This window comes from Chenopodium album, chromosome 1 (assembly GCF_948465745.1).
Source record: "Chenopodium album chromosome 1, dcCheAlbu1.1, whole genome shotgun sequence".
Taxonomy (NCBI): domain Eukaryota; kingdom Viridiplantae; phylum Streptophyta; class Magnoliopsida; order Caryophyllales; family Amaranthaceae; genus Chenopodium; species Chenopodium album.
Window position 1 is genome coordinate 65,355,152 of NC_137834.1, and position 13,982 is coordinate 65,369,133.

A 13,982-nucleotide genomic window follows, 5' to 3' on the forward strand; every position below is an offset into this window, starting at 1 on the left:
TTTCATGCTATTCTATAGCTCTTTTCCTTAGCTTTTCTTTAATTTTACTCTTTATTTCTGTAAGTTTGCATTTTCTTAGTTGAACTTCTATCTTTATGCATTTCTTGGTTTATTTCGTTATTTTCTCTTTTATTTTCTTGTTTTTCTTCATTTTTCAGGTTAAGGTCGTTATCCAAGATTCTCGAGGCCTCTTCCCGAGTTTGGCATTGATCAGGATGCCTAATGTTCTCCATTTGAAGCTCAAGCATGGAGAAGTGCAAGTTCCTAAAGACCTTAGGCCGTGCATTCAAGCCATGGGGGCATGATTTCTCATGTTGAACCCACAAACATGGAGTTTGGAAACTGCAAGGTCCTGTGTTTATTAAGAGCATTGAGTGGAACGCACGAGGAGCATCGACATGATGGTGAAGAGGGTTGCCATGTTCCCAAGCGCGGGCGCGCGCGACTATGGCGGCGCCGCGCCTGTCTGGGTCTCTGTTCCGTACCCAGATTTGTGCGGCCACGCTCTTCCTTATAGTTGGCCGAGCCTGTACGGGCTTATTTGGGGACGATCTAACTAATTTCTCTTTGTTAGTTTTACTATATATAGATTTTCATTCTATTTTTAGAAAAAAGAAGATTATAATAGATTTTAAAAGAATTAGAATAGGAATTTTAGAGAGAGAAACTCTAGATTGTAGAGAGAGAAGTTCTTGATTGAAGATTGATAATTCTAGCATTTTCTCCATTGAATTAAAGCAAGTTTGTAAGGATTTCTTTTACTTTAATGCAATCTTTATCTTATCATTTCAATTGTTTGTTGATTGTTCAAGTTTAAATTGAATTTGTGATTGAATTAGTTTTATTGATATGATGATGATGAAATTGTTGATTAGCTTAGTTTTGATCTTGATTTCTATGGATTGTGAGTAGTTCTCTTGCTAGGGGAATGGTGAAGCATATATGAGTAATGGATTGATGCTAATTGGGGGAAATTGATGGAGTTGATCTTGTGATTAAATTGGTTGATTGATTAAGTGCATGTGTGTGATTAATTGAAGAGTAGCTAACTTTGATTGTTACACTAGAATGCATTGTAAGCTCGCATTTGATACGGATGATTGATTTGTGGCTTTCTTTTGTCGATTGAGTAGGTTTGCAAGGTTCCTAGTTAGAGTCTCTCGTAGTTAACGCTAATTTGACCTTTAGGAGATTAGCCTACCATACTCTCTTGATTGCTTAATTGATTTTCCCTCACAACACTCGACTTAGTCATCTCCAATCCCAATTAGCTATATCCATTCCGAGTATATGCGAATCCTAACCCTAGTGCTTGATATTATTTGATTTCTTCTTGATTTTTTAGAATATACACACCTTACTTCATTACTTCGAGATAGCTTAGCTTTAGCATTAGCATTTATCTCCCATTCCTAGTGGTTTGACCCTCGACTTACTCCTATGCTAGGTATAAGGGTGTGTTGAGAGATTACAAATTTTGTTTTGACCGAGGGTAGATTAGTTTTCAACGACCTAGTCTCCGCCCTAGATAATAAATTGCGTCGTTGCCGAGGATTGGCGTAGTTGTTTGCTATTGTTGTTGAGTCTATTTCACTTAATTTCAAAAATACAAAAGGTTCTCTTTAGGCTACATTTGTAGTCGTGCTATTGATATTTGCTTTGAGTTTTTTTTGTATGCGTAGGATAAGAGGAAGGACTTTAGTGCCATTTGATCCAGAAATCGAGAGAACAATAAAAAGGATAAGGGTTGCTAATCGTTCTTTGAGTCCAAGCTCTCCAACAGAGGAAATTCACCAAGAAAGAGAAGAGGAGGATCGAGTAAGCATGGGAGCTAATCCAAGAGTTGCTTTGAAGGAGTTGGGAACTCCCGACACTTATAGATTTGAGAGTGGCATAGCTCCACTAACAACTCCCGCGAATGACTTTGAGATAAGGCCGACAATGATAACAATGATTGAACGAAGGCAATTTAGTGGAGCCAAGCATGAAAGCCCACTAAACCATCTCAAAGAGTTCGAGAAGTATTGTAATACCATCAAGGTCAATGGGGTTTCTCAAGAGTTCATAAGGCTCAAGCTATTTCTGTTTTCTCTAATCGGAAGGGCTTTGGAATGGTTGGACAAGGAAGTGAAACCTAATTCCTTGAGAACTTGGGATGAGGTTACTAAGGAGTTTCTTTCTCGCTTCTATCCTCAAAAGAAGACTGCCGAGGCAAGAACTCTAATCCAAAGTTTCAAGCAAAAGCCTAGTGAGAGTTTGTATGAGGCTTGGGAAAGATACAAGGAGTATCAACAAGAATGTCCTCATCATGGAATACCAACCTATCAAATCGTACAAATTTTCTATAGAGGATTGAGCCCCCAAGGGAAGTCGTGTCTTGATGTCGGAGCCGGAGGCCCAATTATGAACAAGACCAAAGAAGAGGTTGTAGATATAATTGAGGATGTAGTTCGTCACTATATGGATTGTCAAGAGGGAGGGAGAGATTCCATAAGCAAGAGTGGCTCAACGGTTTATTCGGTTGATCATCTTAATGCAATCAATAACTTTTCTTCCCAAATCTCAAACTTGGGAAAGGAGATGACATTGATTAAATCCAAGCTAGAGAGTGCCTATTCAATTGCACCAAGTCTTCCCTCACACATAAAAGGGAGAGGTACACCTTCTAAGTCTACTCCTCCTTCTACTTCGAGTAATATGCCAAGTGGTTGTATCTTTTGTGATGTTTGTGGGTCTTATGACCATGATTCTTCAAATTATCCAAATGCTTTTGAGAATTATGATGATGTTGAAAACAATGATTGTGAGCAGGTGAATTTTGTATCTAATAATAACAATGGACAAAGATTTGATGGTCCAAGGAATTTTGGAAATACGAATTCTCACCAACAAGGTAGTTTTGATAACTACAACAATGGTTGTTATAGGAACCAAGGAAATCAAGGTTTCCGAGGTAACTATAACAACCAAGTGTATAGTAATCAAAACCAAAACCAAGGGTATGGAAATCAAGGCCAATCTCATGGCTTTGGTGGCCAGCACCAAAATTTTGGTAACAATCAAGGCCGAGGTAATTGGAACAATCAAAATAGGGGAAATTTTCAAAACAACAACCAAAGGGGACCCCACCCGGATTTGCTCCAAGACCTCAAGAAAATGGTGATAATTCTTATCCTCAACCCCCATCTTCCAAGACTACCTTAGAGGAGATCATTGAGAACCAAACCAAGATTTTGAACACCTACATGTCGGTGAGTGATAAGAAGTTTAATGAGACAATGACACACAATAAGATGCTTGAAACCCAAATCACTCAACTAGCCAACACTTTAAAAGATTGTGCTAGCCCTTCTTCACTACCCTCTCAAGGAGTTGATCCTAAGAAACCCGTTTATTCTATCACCACAAGGAGTGGAAAAGTGCTTGAAGAGAGAGTTTCTAGGAATAGTGAGAAGGATGAGAGGAAGAGTGATTGTGACTCAAGTGAGGACAAAGAGAAAGATGTGTCAAAGAGTGTGAGAAAAGAGGAAGTCCATGAGAAAAAGAAGAGTGTTGAGAGAGTGCAAGAGGAAGTGAGAAAACCCGACCTTCCATATCCCCAAAAGTTTATGAGGAACAAGTTATATGAACAATTTGGGAAATTTCTTGACATGTTGAAGGAGGCCCATCTTTCTATCCCTCTCACCGAAGATATGACCCAAATGCCTAGATATTCCAAATTCCTTAAGGATATTTTAAGTGGCAAGAGAGAGTGCAATGAGATAGATTCGGTAGAGCTTGGTGAGTGTTGTAGTGCATTGATTCACAATGACCTACCAAAGAAGATGAAAAATCCGGGAAATTTCTCTATTCCTTGCAAGATCAAGAGTAAGTTGTTTGAAAATGCTTTGTGTGACTTAGGTGCTAGTGTTAGCATTATGCCTTACTCGGTGTTTAAGAAGCTTAAGCTAGGAGAACTTCTTCCTACGAACATGACCTTGCAATTGGCCGATAGATCTATTAAGTTCCCAAAAGGAAGAGTTGAAGATGTTCCCCTTAGGATAGGTTGTTTCACAATTCCCGTAGATTTTATTGTGCTAAAAATTGAGGATGACCACATTCCTATTATTCTAGGGAGACCGTTCTTAGCTACTTTGGGTGCTCTAATAGATGTTAAGGGAGGTCATATCACTTTGAGAGTTGGTAATGAAAAAGAAAGTTTTAAGCTTAAAACAATGCATGAATCCTTGTCTTTTGTGAAGGGAGTCATGAATGATAATTCCCTTCGTTCATTAGATAATGTGTGTGTGATTAATTCTTCAACTAACCATGTTCATGAGATTTTTGATGATGTGCTTGTGAAGTTTGATGGCATGAAAGTTAGTGAAGAAGAAAAGCTTTCAAAGGCCAAGGACGAAGAGGTAATTGACATTCCACATTGGTTTGAGCTTTGTCCTCAAGAGGAGGAGGATGGTTCCAAGGAAGTGGATGGTGTTGACCCGTCTACAATAAGGAACAAGGCCAAAAAGAAGGCAAGGGATTCTAGGAAGAAGCGGATGAGATTGAAGTTGAAGAATGAGAAGGTTGTTTTTGAAGTTCTAGCAAATGAGGTTTCATCAAGCAACAACGAGGAGTTGCTACAAATTGAAGAGAAATTTTTGCTTTCCTCCACTTTTGAGTAAGGTGGTGCCCTTTGACCCTCCATGATTTGGAGGAAGGGTCGAGCTTAGGACCTTTGTTTGGTTAAGTGATGGTAATACCCAATTGTTGGAAATTTGTTTGGTGTTAAAATAAATTGTTTTTATGGAGGTGTTAAAAACTGTTTTCGGGTTTTTATGAGGTGTTAAAATCTAAAATATCCTTTTAAAAAAAAAATAATAAGTTTCAAATAACTACTACAATTCTATACTAATATTTAATTACATGAAAATTTGCAAGTCATACAAACTGCCACATGTCACCATATAAAATATTCCTTTTTTTTTCTTTTTTTTTTTTTGACATTGGAAAAAAAATATATTTGCTTTTTACCTTCAACTTCCCCTTTCCAATCATTTACATAGTTAATTATGCCATTTCCCTTTTATATTTAATCCATCAAATCTTTCCATTTTAACTTTATTAGCTTCACACCCCAATTTTAATGAACCAAAACTCATCATCTAACATTGTTTCAAAAAATTTATTTTACATTATTCATAACCATGACCGATAAATATAAGCTTCACATGTCATATTCTAATTTTTTTAAAAAAAAAATTGCATTAACCCTTTCTTTTTTTTTTTCCGAAGGGTGTCATTAACCCTATTTAAGTTTTAATATTTGTTTAATTTCTCGATTTTCCTTAACCATCCAAATCATTATATATGATTTACATCACTCTTCTTTTTAAATGAACAAGATACGGAGTATAGTATATGAATTTAAGTTATTTATATTTGATAATACTAAATATTTTATGTATTAATAATATAGTATATACTTATATATTTAAAAATTGAATTCAGCTGTGTATTGCACGGGATAAAAATTAGTTCAAATTAACATGGAAAATAAATCCATAAATTCCTTTCCCAAAAAAAAAGAAGGAAAAATACACTTTAATAATCCCAACTATGAACGATTTACCTACAATAATCCCAACTCACGTCTATTTTCTAATAATCCCAACTATGCCCTGAGTTTTCCTCCAGCAGTCCCAACCGGTAAACACAAAGTCGACGACCTGTTATAACAGGTACCATGACACGTGTCAACATGTGATTGGTCAATTTTTTAAAAAAATATAATAAAAACCATTTAAAAAAAACAAAAAATGCCAGCCACTCTCTCCCCCACCACCAAACCTCCCCGGAACCCTAACCACAACCCTAGATCTCACCGGAAATCGGCCGGCCTCTACCACCCACCCCCAACCCCTGAAACCGCCCAACCAACCCTCCCCAACCCCAAAACGAGAGCCCAACCTTGAATTCGACCACCTTAAAGGTCGTCACAGGCGTGGATTGAGTCTGGAGGTTGAAGATGAGGTCGACGTTGAGAATTCGGTGGGTGTTCGTGGATGTTCGTGGGTGTTCTTCAGCGTGGGTGTTCATGTAATCGTGGGTGTTCGTCAGCGGAGGAGAGAGAAAGAGGCACGAGAAGGAAAGAGAAGGGAGTTTCGTGGGTGTTCTTCAGGTGGGGTTGCGCTGCTGCGGTTGGTCGGAGGGGGTAGGTGATGGTTGAGGCGGCAGAGCCGCGGTGTTGGGTGAAGAAAAAGAGATTGAGCCGCCATGGTCTGGGGTAGGGAAGGAAATGGATCGGGTTCAGATCGGGTGGAGCTCCACCCGCATTCGTCACCTTCATCCATCCGTTTCACCCGAGCCATTCGTCACCCGCATAATACATCACCCGAAATCCATCCATCCATCATCCGCGGGTGAAACGGATGGGCCGGGTGGTAAACGGGTGGGTGAATAAAAATTAATTTTAGATAAAAAAAAAACTTGAGAAAACTATTTTGACCCTTTAATATTAAAATAATTATTGTAAAATAATTGTGATATGTCAAATATTAACATAAAAATAAATATAATCGTACCATACAACTTCTAATATTTAAATATTATGTATGTATAAGATATTTATATTTATTTTTAAAAAAATAAGTTTATTTATAATACTAAACGGATGGATGGATGGGTGATGGATGGAATTAACCACCACACGAATCCGACCCAATCCATCACCCGTCACCCGCCTCTCATCCATATAAACCAGGTTTTTCACCCGTTTAATAAAGCGGATGGACCGGGTGGTCGGATCATCCGTTGGATATTTCCATCCTTAGCATGGGGTTTCATGGTGGATGTAAGGTGGCTGAAGGGAGGAGGGGGTGGCTGGGATGACTTTTGTTTTTTTTTTATTTTTTTTATATTAAGCCAATCATGTTATGACATGTGGCATTTAAAATTAAAAAAAAAAAAGTTTACCCTTTTAGCAGGTAACTGGTTTTCTGTTGGAGGAAAACTCACCTAGTAGTTAGGATTATTAGAAAATAAACGTTAGTTGGGATTATTGTAGGTAAATCGCCCATAGTTGGGATTATTAAAGTGTATTTTTCCAAAAAAAAAAAAAAGGAAATTCTATAACTTCCTCTTATACTATTTTTTTTTACCCGTGCCCAGTTTATCTTTCAGATAAACAAAATTTGTTTATCTACGAGTATAAGCGTCTTTTCATGTATTAGTTGAGTGATACATGTGTCTTTTGATGTACTAGCTGAGGGGTACATGCCTAATTTGTTAAATACAAGTTGCAAACAATAATTAAACAGCTGTACAAAAGTACTAAATAAATGACCACTCTTTTTAATATGTTTACAAAAAATTTCACCAGATTAACAAAATTCGTTAATCTAGCAGATAAACTTGTATTTACCCGTTTCCCCCCTAAATATACATATATTTTGTGTATTAGTACGGGTACATTCTAGTAGTAAAAAATATAAAGCTTTTGAAATTTTTGATTTACCAAAAAGGAACACATACTTTGTATTAATAGATGAAGGAAGTGCTAACTTCACCTAACTTGGATAACTCAATTAGTTTGCCTAATTTTATATTTGACCCAATTAATTTGGTTAAAATTAATATGGCGCTCAACACAAAATGTAGAGAGAACCTATAAGGCTACAAGTACTTTTCTTTTGTTTTTTTTTTTTTAATGTTTGTTTTTGTTTTTTTTGGAAAATTTTGAAACTAATCCTACTTTTCACTGATTTGCTCAAAACAATCTCACCTTTGAATAAGCTAGAAATAATCCCACCTTTGACATCAACTTTCTTAAAATAGGTCTTTTGACCTAAAACATATTTAATAGGCAATTCTTTTTTTTAATCTTAAATATCTCCCCTCCCCTCACAATTCTCTCTCCACCATTGCTATCAACTCCTCATCTCACGCATCAACAGCGTCAACAACATTACCCACATCGCCACCTCTGCCTTCATTCCACCCGTGGAACACACATAACCATATCTCCACCTTTCCAAGCAACTACGCATTAACAAAACAAAAATAGCAACAACAATTAGCACCCAAATTGTAGTACTCTTAACTCGTAGAATACTAACGCCTAGCCAGAAACAACTATGCAACTGCTTCTCCCTCGTTACCTCGCCCAACAACAACCCGCAACAATCCAAGCTTCAAGCAACATCCAAAGCAAAGTAATTCAAGGCATGAATTGGGTTCGCATGAACATCCCACTAATGCGCCTGAATTCTAACAAATGTTAAACTTAACTACTGACTAAATGTAAGATTAAAGATTAAAAATGTTGTAAGCAGAAGCCTACAATTCATTAGCTTTGACTCATCTATAACTAATACTAAAGTATGTAGCAACCGCTGACATCATTCATTTATCCATATTGTACACGTGTCAGCTTCTCCTTTAATTTTTCCCACCAAAACTTTTTTTTTTCTCTTTTACATTTTTTTAATGCAAAAAACTAAATATTGGCTTTAAAATAATTTAATACAGTATACTATACAAATACCTCTTCACAATTTTTTTTGAACGGTTTCACAATTTTTTTTTGATAAACCTTTTGACAACCATTTATCCAATGGAATATTATTTTATTATTTTTTTTTAATGGAGTGTTGTTTTATATAGCTCTTTTTTTCACTATATCCGTGCATCGCACATAAGCTGATCTAGTTATCAAATAAATGGTCCCCAACCAAATGAAGTTCTTCTTAGAACATTATTGTAGCAGAGACAATTGAGATTTAATTAACAACATCATCACCCACCACCCAAGTACCCAACACTCACCTCACCATTTTCACGTCATTTCCTTATTGCCCCTGCTACACAACACAACAACAATACCAACCCACAATAATCCAAGCCGCCCTCAACACTCACCACCAAAATGGCAGCCACCATCAAAACACCCACAATTAAACAATTGACCAAACTATTTTTAAAGAAGGTGATGAAATCGTTTGGCTACAATTAAAAAATTGACCTGATTGGCGGCTATGATTTGTTAACGATAATGATGCTCGTGATTTGTGTTGATGAACGAAGTTCCATAAAATTTAGACCAAATTGGTGGCTATGTTGTTACGAAAGAGGTGGTGAGAAGTGAGAGAGGGAGTGTTTGGTGTGCTTGATGTGAGGAGGAGCAGGGTGTAGGTAGGTGCTGCTATGGTGGTTGTGACGGGGGAGGAGAAACAGGAGAGGAAGGACAAAAATTTGATTTTACTTTTTTTTTTAATTAAAAAGCCATATAGCCAATTAAGAAATAACACGTGTCAAATTTACTCGCTAAATAGGTTAATAAGTCCCAACATGTAAGAGCAACTCCAATGGTTATAAATAGGGACTTGCTTGCAATATTAAATAATCCCTAGCTACTATCATTGGAGCTAGAAAATGCAATTAGCTTCCCAAGAAAACTAGCTTTGTCAAGCTAGTTCGGTTGGAAAAAAACTTTCTAAAATAAAACAAATTAGAATAAATAAAATGAAATTTATCGACGTAAATTAAGGAGGTGTGATCCATTTAAATAGTAAGTTATTAGCTAGCCATTAATCCATTATAGGTAAAATGACAATTAGCATAAAAGATTATGTGGCATAGTAAGCTAGTTTGACAATTAGCTTGCCATTAATGGTCTTGTTTTAAGAATATTGATGTTAAAGGTGCTGGTAAAATAACTGTTGAAATCAATAACAAACAAAAAAGATTAGAACTTTCCTGGATTGAAGATCCCAAACTCACAGTCGCGCCGTGGAACAAAATCCACTGCCTTAGAAGCGAAATACGCCACCACCGGTACAAGTTTTCTAGTGACGCACGCCCCCCAAGTTTAACGCAACTCTCTCCGTAATCCGTGCACCCAAACTCGAAGAGTGGAATTGCTCAAGAACTGTTCAGATCTCAAAAGGTAGGTTTGTGTTTTCGGCTAGAAAGTGAATAATAATCTCATGAAAAGGCAAGACTCGTATTTATATGAGTCCCGGAAAAGGAAACACGCAAAGCAAACCGACCTAGGAAAAAAGGCGGGCCCGCTTGCCCGATCGGGCGCGAGATCGAATTTCTCCGGACGTCGTGTCGCGCCCGATCGGGCGGACACCGCCCGGTCGGGCGATCTGAAAACCCCATCCCGGGCGAGCCATCGGGCGAAGCCGCCCGATCGGGCTCGTCAAAAACTCGAGTTCGCCGCCCGGTCGGGCGAAGCCCGCCCGATTGGGCGCGAGAGATCTCGTAGAAAAACTCTTGTCCGCCGCCCGGTCGGGCGAAGCCCGCCCGATCGGGCGCGAGAGTTCCCTATTTTTCCTTGACCATCTCTGCCCGATCGGGCGCGAGTCATCCGTTTGCATTACCTATTTCCAACAATCCCCCACTAATGCGAGCGGATCTTCAACATGAAATCTGAACGGTAAATGAAAGTCTTAGTACTTAAATGCTAGTATCCAAAGGTTTGAACTGACACATTAGTGCACAAGGTTTTCAACACTTCCCTAGTGAGTATCCTAAGATTTGAACTCCTAGGAGCGAGGAAGGGACCTTGAATGCACATACCTTGAATTTAGAGCTTAAGCAACTCCGCCAATCTTGGCCAACACTTGGGCTCTCATGAGTACTTCAGGAAAACAATACTCCAGTCATCCCTTGAGAGAGGCCACCTCTCGTACTCACGTAGGTGTTCATCCTATGTGTTACTTACACACGTTCCCAGCAAATTCAAAGGTCTTTCCCTGCAGGCTTAAACATGTTTAAGCTCCTTTCAAACCAGAGAATTACATGCAATGGAACTAGAACATTAAGAACACAAGTTCTACCCTTCAACTTTCGGTGTCATTATCTATCCTGTTTTAAGAGCTACTGGGACAAAGGTCTTAACTCTCTTAAGAACCTCCATCTATCCCTGGTCAGAAAACAACTGGACTAATGACATTAAGAGATAAACTCATCCTAGCAGAATCTAACTGGTAAAACTTACCACTCTTATAGAGTAATAGATTCAAACACATGATACACACATAACAAATCCACATGATTCATTCCAATGAAACAAAATAACCAAAACAGGTTCCTGATTTATTAAAACCAATGTATCATGTCACATAGCTAGAATAGCTACCATTTCAAGTCATAACAACAAAGGTCCTAAACCCATACCAGTTGATGACTCCACCACTAGTCTACGACTTAATCCCTTAGTAAAAGGGTCTGCCAGGTTTTTCTCTGTTCGAACATAGTCCAACGAAATAACCCCATTCACAATAAACTGCCTCACAGACTCGTGTCTGACTCTTATGTGCCTTTTCTTACCGTTGTAAACGCTATTTTTAGCAACACATATAGCGGCTTGTGAATCACAATGCATAGGCACAGGTGGTGATAGCTTCCCCCACAAAGGAATATTAATAAGCAAATTTCTCAACCAATCTGCCTTTTGTGTAGCAAGATCCAATGCGATGAACTCAGCTTCTATAGTTGATCTAGCTATACACGTCTGCTTACCAGACTTCCATGAAACTGCACCCCCACTAAGGGTAAACACATAGCCACTTGTAGAGCTTGTTTCATCACTATCCGTTACCCAATTTGCATCACAATACCCTTCAAGAACCAAAGGATGACCAACAAAATTTAATCCCCAAGACATGGTTCCACATAGATATCTGAGCACACGCCTCAAAGCAAACCAATGTTGCTCACTAAGACAATGAGTATAGCGACTAAGTCTACTAACAGCAAAAGAAATATCAGGGCGAGTGCAATTTATCAAAAACATCAGACTACCAAGCACCTTAGCATATTCAGTTTGAGACACACCGTCCCCCACATTTTTCACCAAAGTTCCAGAAGGATCAAAAGGAGTTCTCAATGGAGGCAAATCAAAACAATTAAAGTTCTTCAGAATTTTCTCCACATAATGAGACTGAGACAGAAAATACCCTTTCTTGGTTTTAGTAACTTTAACACCAAGGATCACATCTACCTCTCCCAAATCCTTCATCTCGAACTTTGAATTTAAATATTTCTTAGTTTCATTTATGACATACATGTTTGTGCCAAATAGGAGCATGTCGTCAACGTACATGCATAATATCACACATTGCGCACCAAACATCTTAGAGTACACACATGCATCACTACCATTGACAACAAAACCAAAACTAAGAATAATTTTATGAAATTTTTCATATTATTGCTTCGGAGCTTGTTTCAAGCCATACAAGGATTTCTTTAGTCTGCACACCTTATTCTCCATCCCAGGAACTACAAAACCCGGAGGTTGCTCCATGTAGATCTCCTCCTCCAAATCGCCATTCAGAAAAGTTGTCTTAACATCCATCTGATGCACAATCAAGTTGTAAGATGAAGCTAAGGCAAACAAAACACGAATAGTGGCAATTTTAGTCACCGGAGAATAAGTGTAAAAATAATCAAGGCCAAATTTTTGAGTGAATCCTCTTATCACCAATATAGCTTTGAACCTTTCCACGGTGCCGTCGGTTCTCATCTTTCTCTTGAAAATCCACTTGCACCCAATAGCTCTGCTCCCTTTTGGCAGGTCCACAAGCTCCCAGGTTCCATTTGACATGATTGAGTCAAGCTCACTGTTTACAGCTTCCTTCCAGAATGTTGCATCTACTGAACCCATAGCTTCTTCAAACGATTTCGGATCTTCATCCACAACCTGTAGACACAGCATGATCTCATCTAGATCATCTTCGAACTCACCTAGATTTCCGCACTCTGCTATAAAGGCTGTTAGGAAATCAGGTCCAAAGCTTGTCTCCACTCTTTGCCTTTTACTTCTCCTAGGTTGAATCTCACTTTCAATCCTAGGGGAAGTATCTTCTGGCTCTGCAGATGAAGAAACTGAAGAAACATCGTTAGAAACTAAGATTTTCTTCAAAGGAAATACTTGTTCAAAGAACTCTGCATCACGAGATTCAGATATAGAGCGATCTTCCAGACTCATAAACCTGTATGCGGCACTATTCTCAGCGTAGCCAATGAAAACCGTATCATAGGTTCTAGAACCTATAGTTGAACGTTTGAACGATGGATAGCCCACCTTAGCTAGACACCCCCACACTTTCATGTGATTCAAGTTTGGAGCATAACCCTTCCATATTTCATATGGAGTCTTGGCTAACTTCTTGTGAGTTACTTTGTTCTGTACATAATTAGCTGATAGAACCGCTTCACCCCACAAATTGTCTGACAACCCGGAACTAAGGAGCATTGCATTCATCATTTCCTTCAAAGTCCTATTTTTCCTCTCTGCCACACCATTTTTCTGCAGAGTATACGGGGCCGATACTTCGTGAATGATTCCCTCACTTTCACATAAGTCCTTGAGGAAATCGGAGCCATACTCTCCACCCCTATCTGAGCGAACTCTCTTTATTTTCCGCTCCAACTGATTTTCTACCTCTGCCTTATACACAAGAAACTTGGACTCAGCTTCATCCTTCGTCTTTAAAAGATACACCTTGCTATATCTAGAACAATCATCGACGAAGGTGATATAGTAGCGTTTCCCGCCTCTACTTTCCAAGTTCTTAAAGTCTGCTAAATCTGAAAGAATTAGCTCAAGTGGTGTGGTCTCTCTATTCGTGACAGATTTGTAGGGTTTCTTCACGAATTTAGACTCCGCACACACTTCACATTTTTCGAATCCATCTAATGACATATTTGGGAGCAAATTTAAACTTTTCATTTGTTTCAATTTAGTTGCACCAACATGACCCAACCTACTATGCCATAATTCAAAGGACTCAACAATATAGGCAAAAGTAGAAATCTTATTCATTGAAGGAACAGTTACAATCTCAAGAACAAATAGGCCCCCACTAAGGTAACCCTTTCCAACATACTCCCCATTACGGGTTAACACAAGTTTATTAGCATCAAAAACTAACTTAACTCCTACTTTGTTCAATAAAGCACCAGAAATTAAGTTTCTACGAAGAGAAGGAACA

The 13,982-nt window shown here is 38.4% G+C and overlaps 1 non-coding gene across 1 annotated transcript; it reads right to left on the reverse strand.

Moving 5' to 3' along the window:
- Positions 1-2,209: 2,209 nt before the first annotated feature.
- Positions 2,210-2,315, reverse strand: LOC145564856 (small nucleolar RNA R71). Its single transcript, XR_014094917.1, has one exon. It is a non-coding gene; the product is annotated as a small nucleolar RNA R71 (small nucleolar RNA).
- Positions 2,316-13,982: the final 11,667 nt, after the last annotated feature.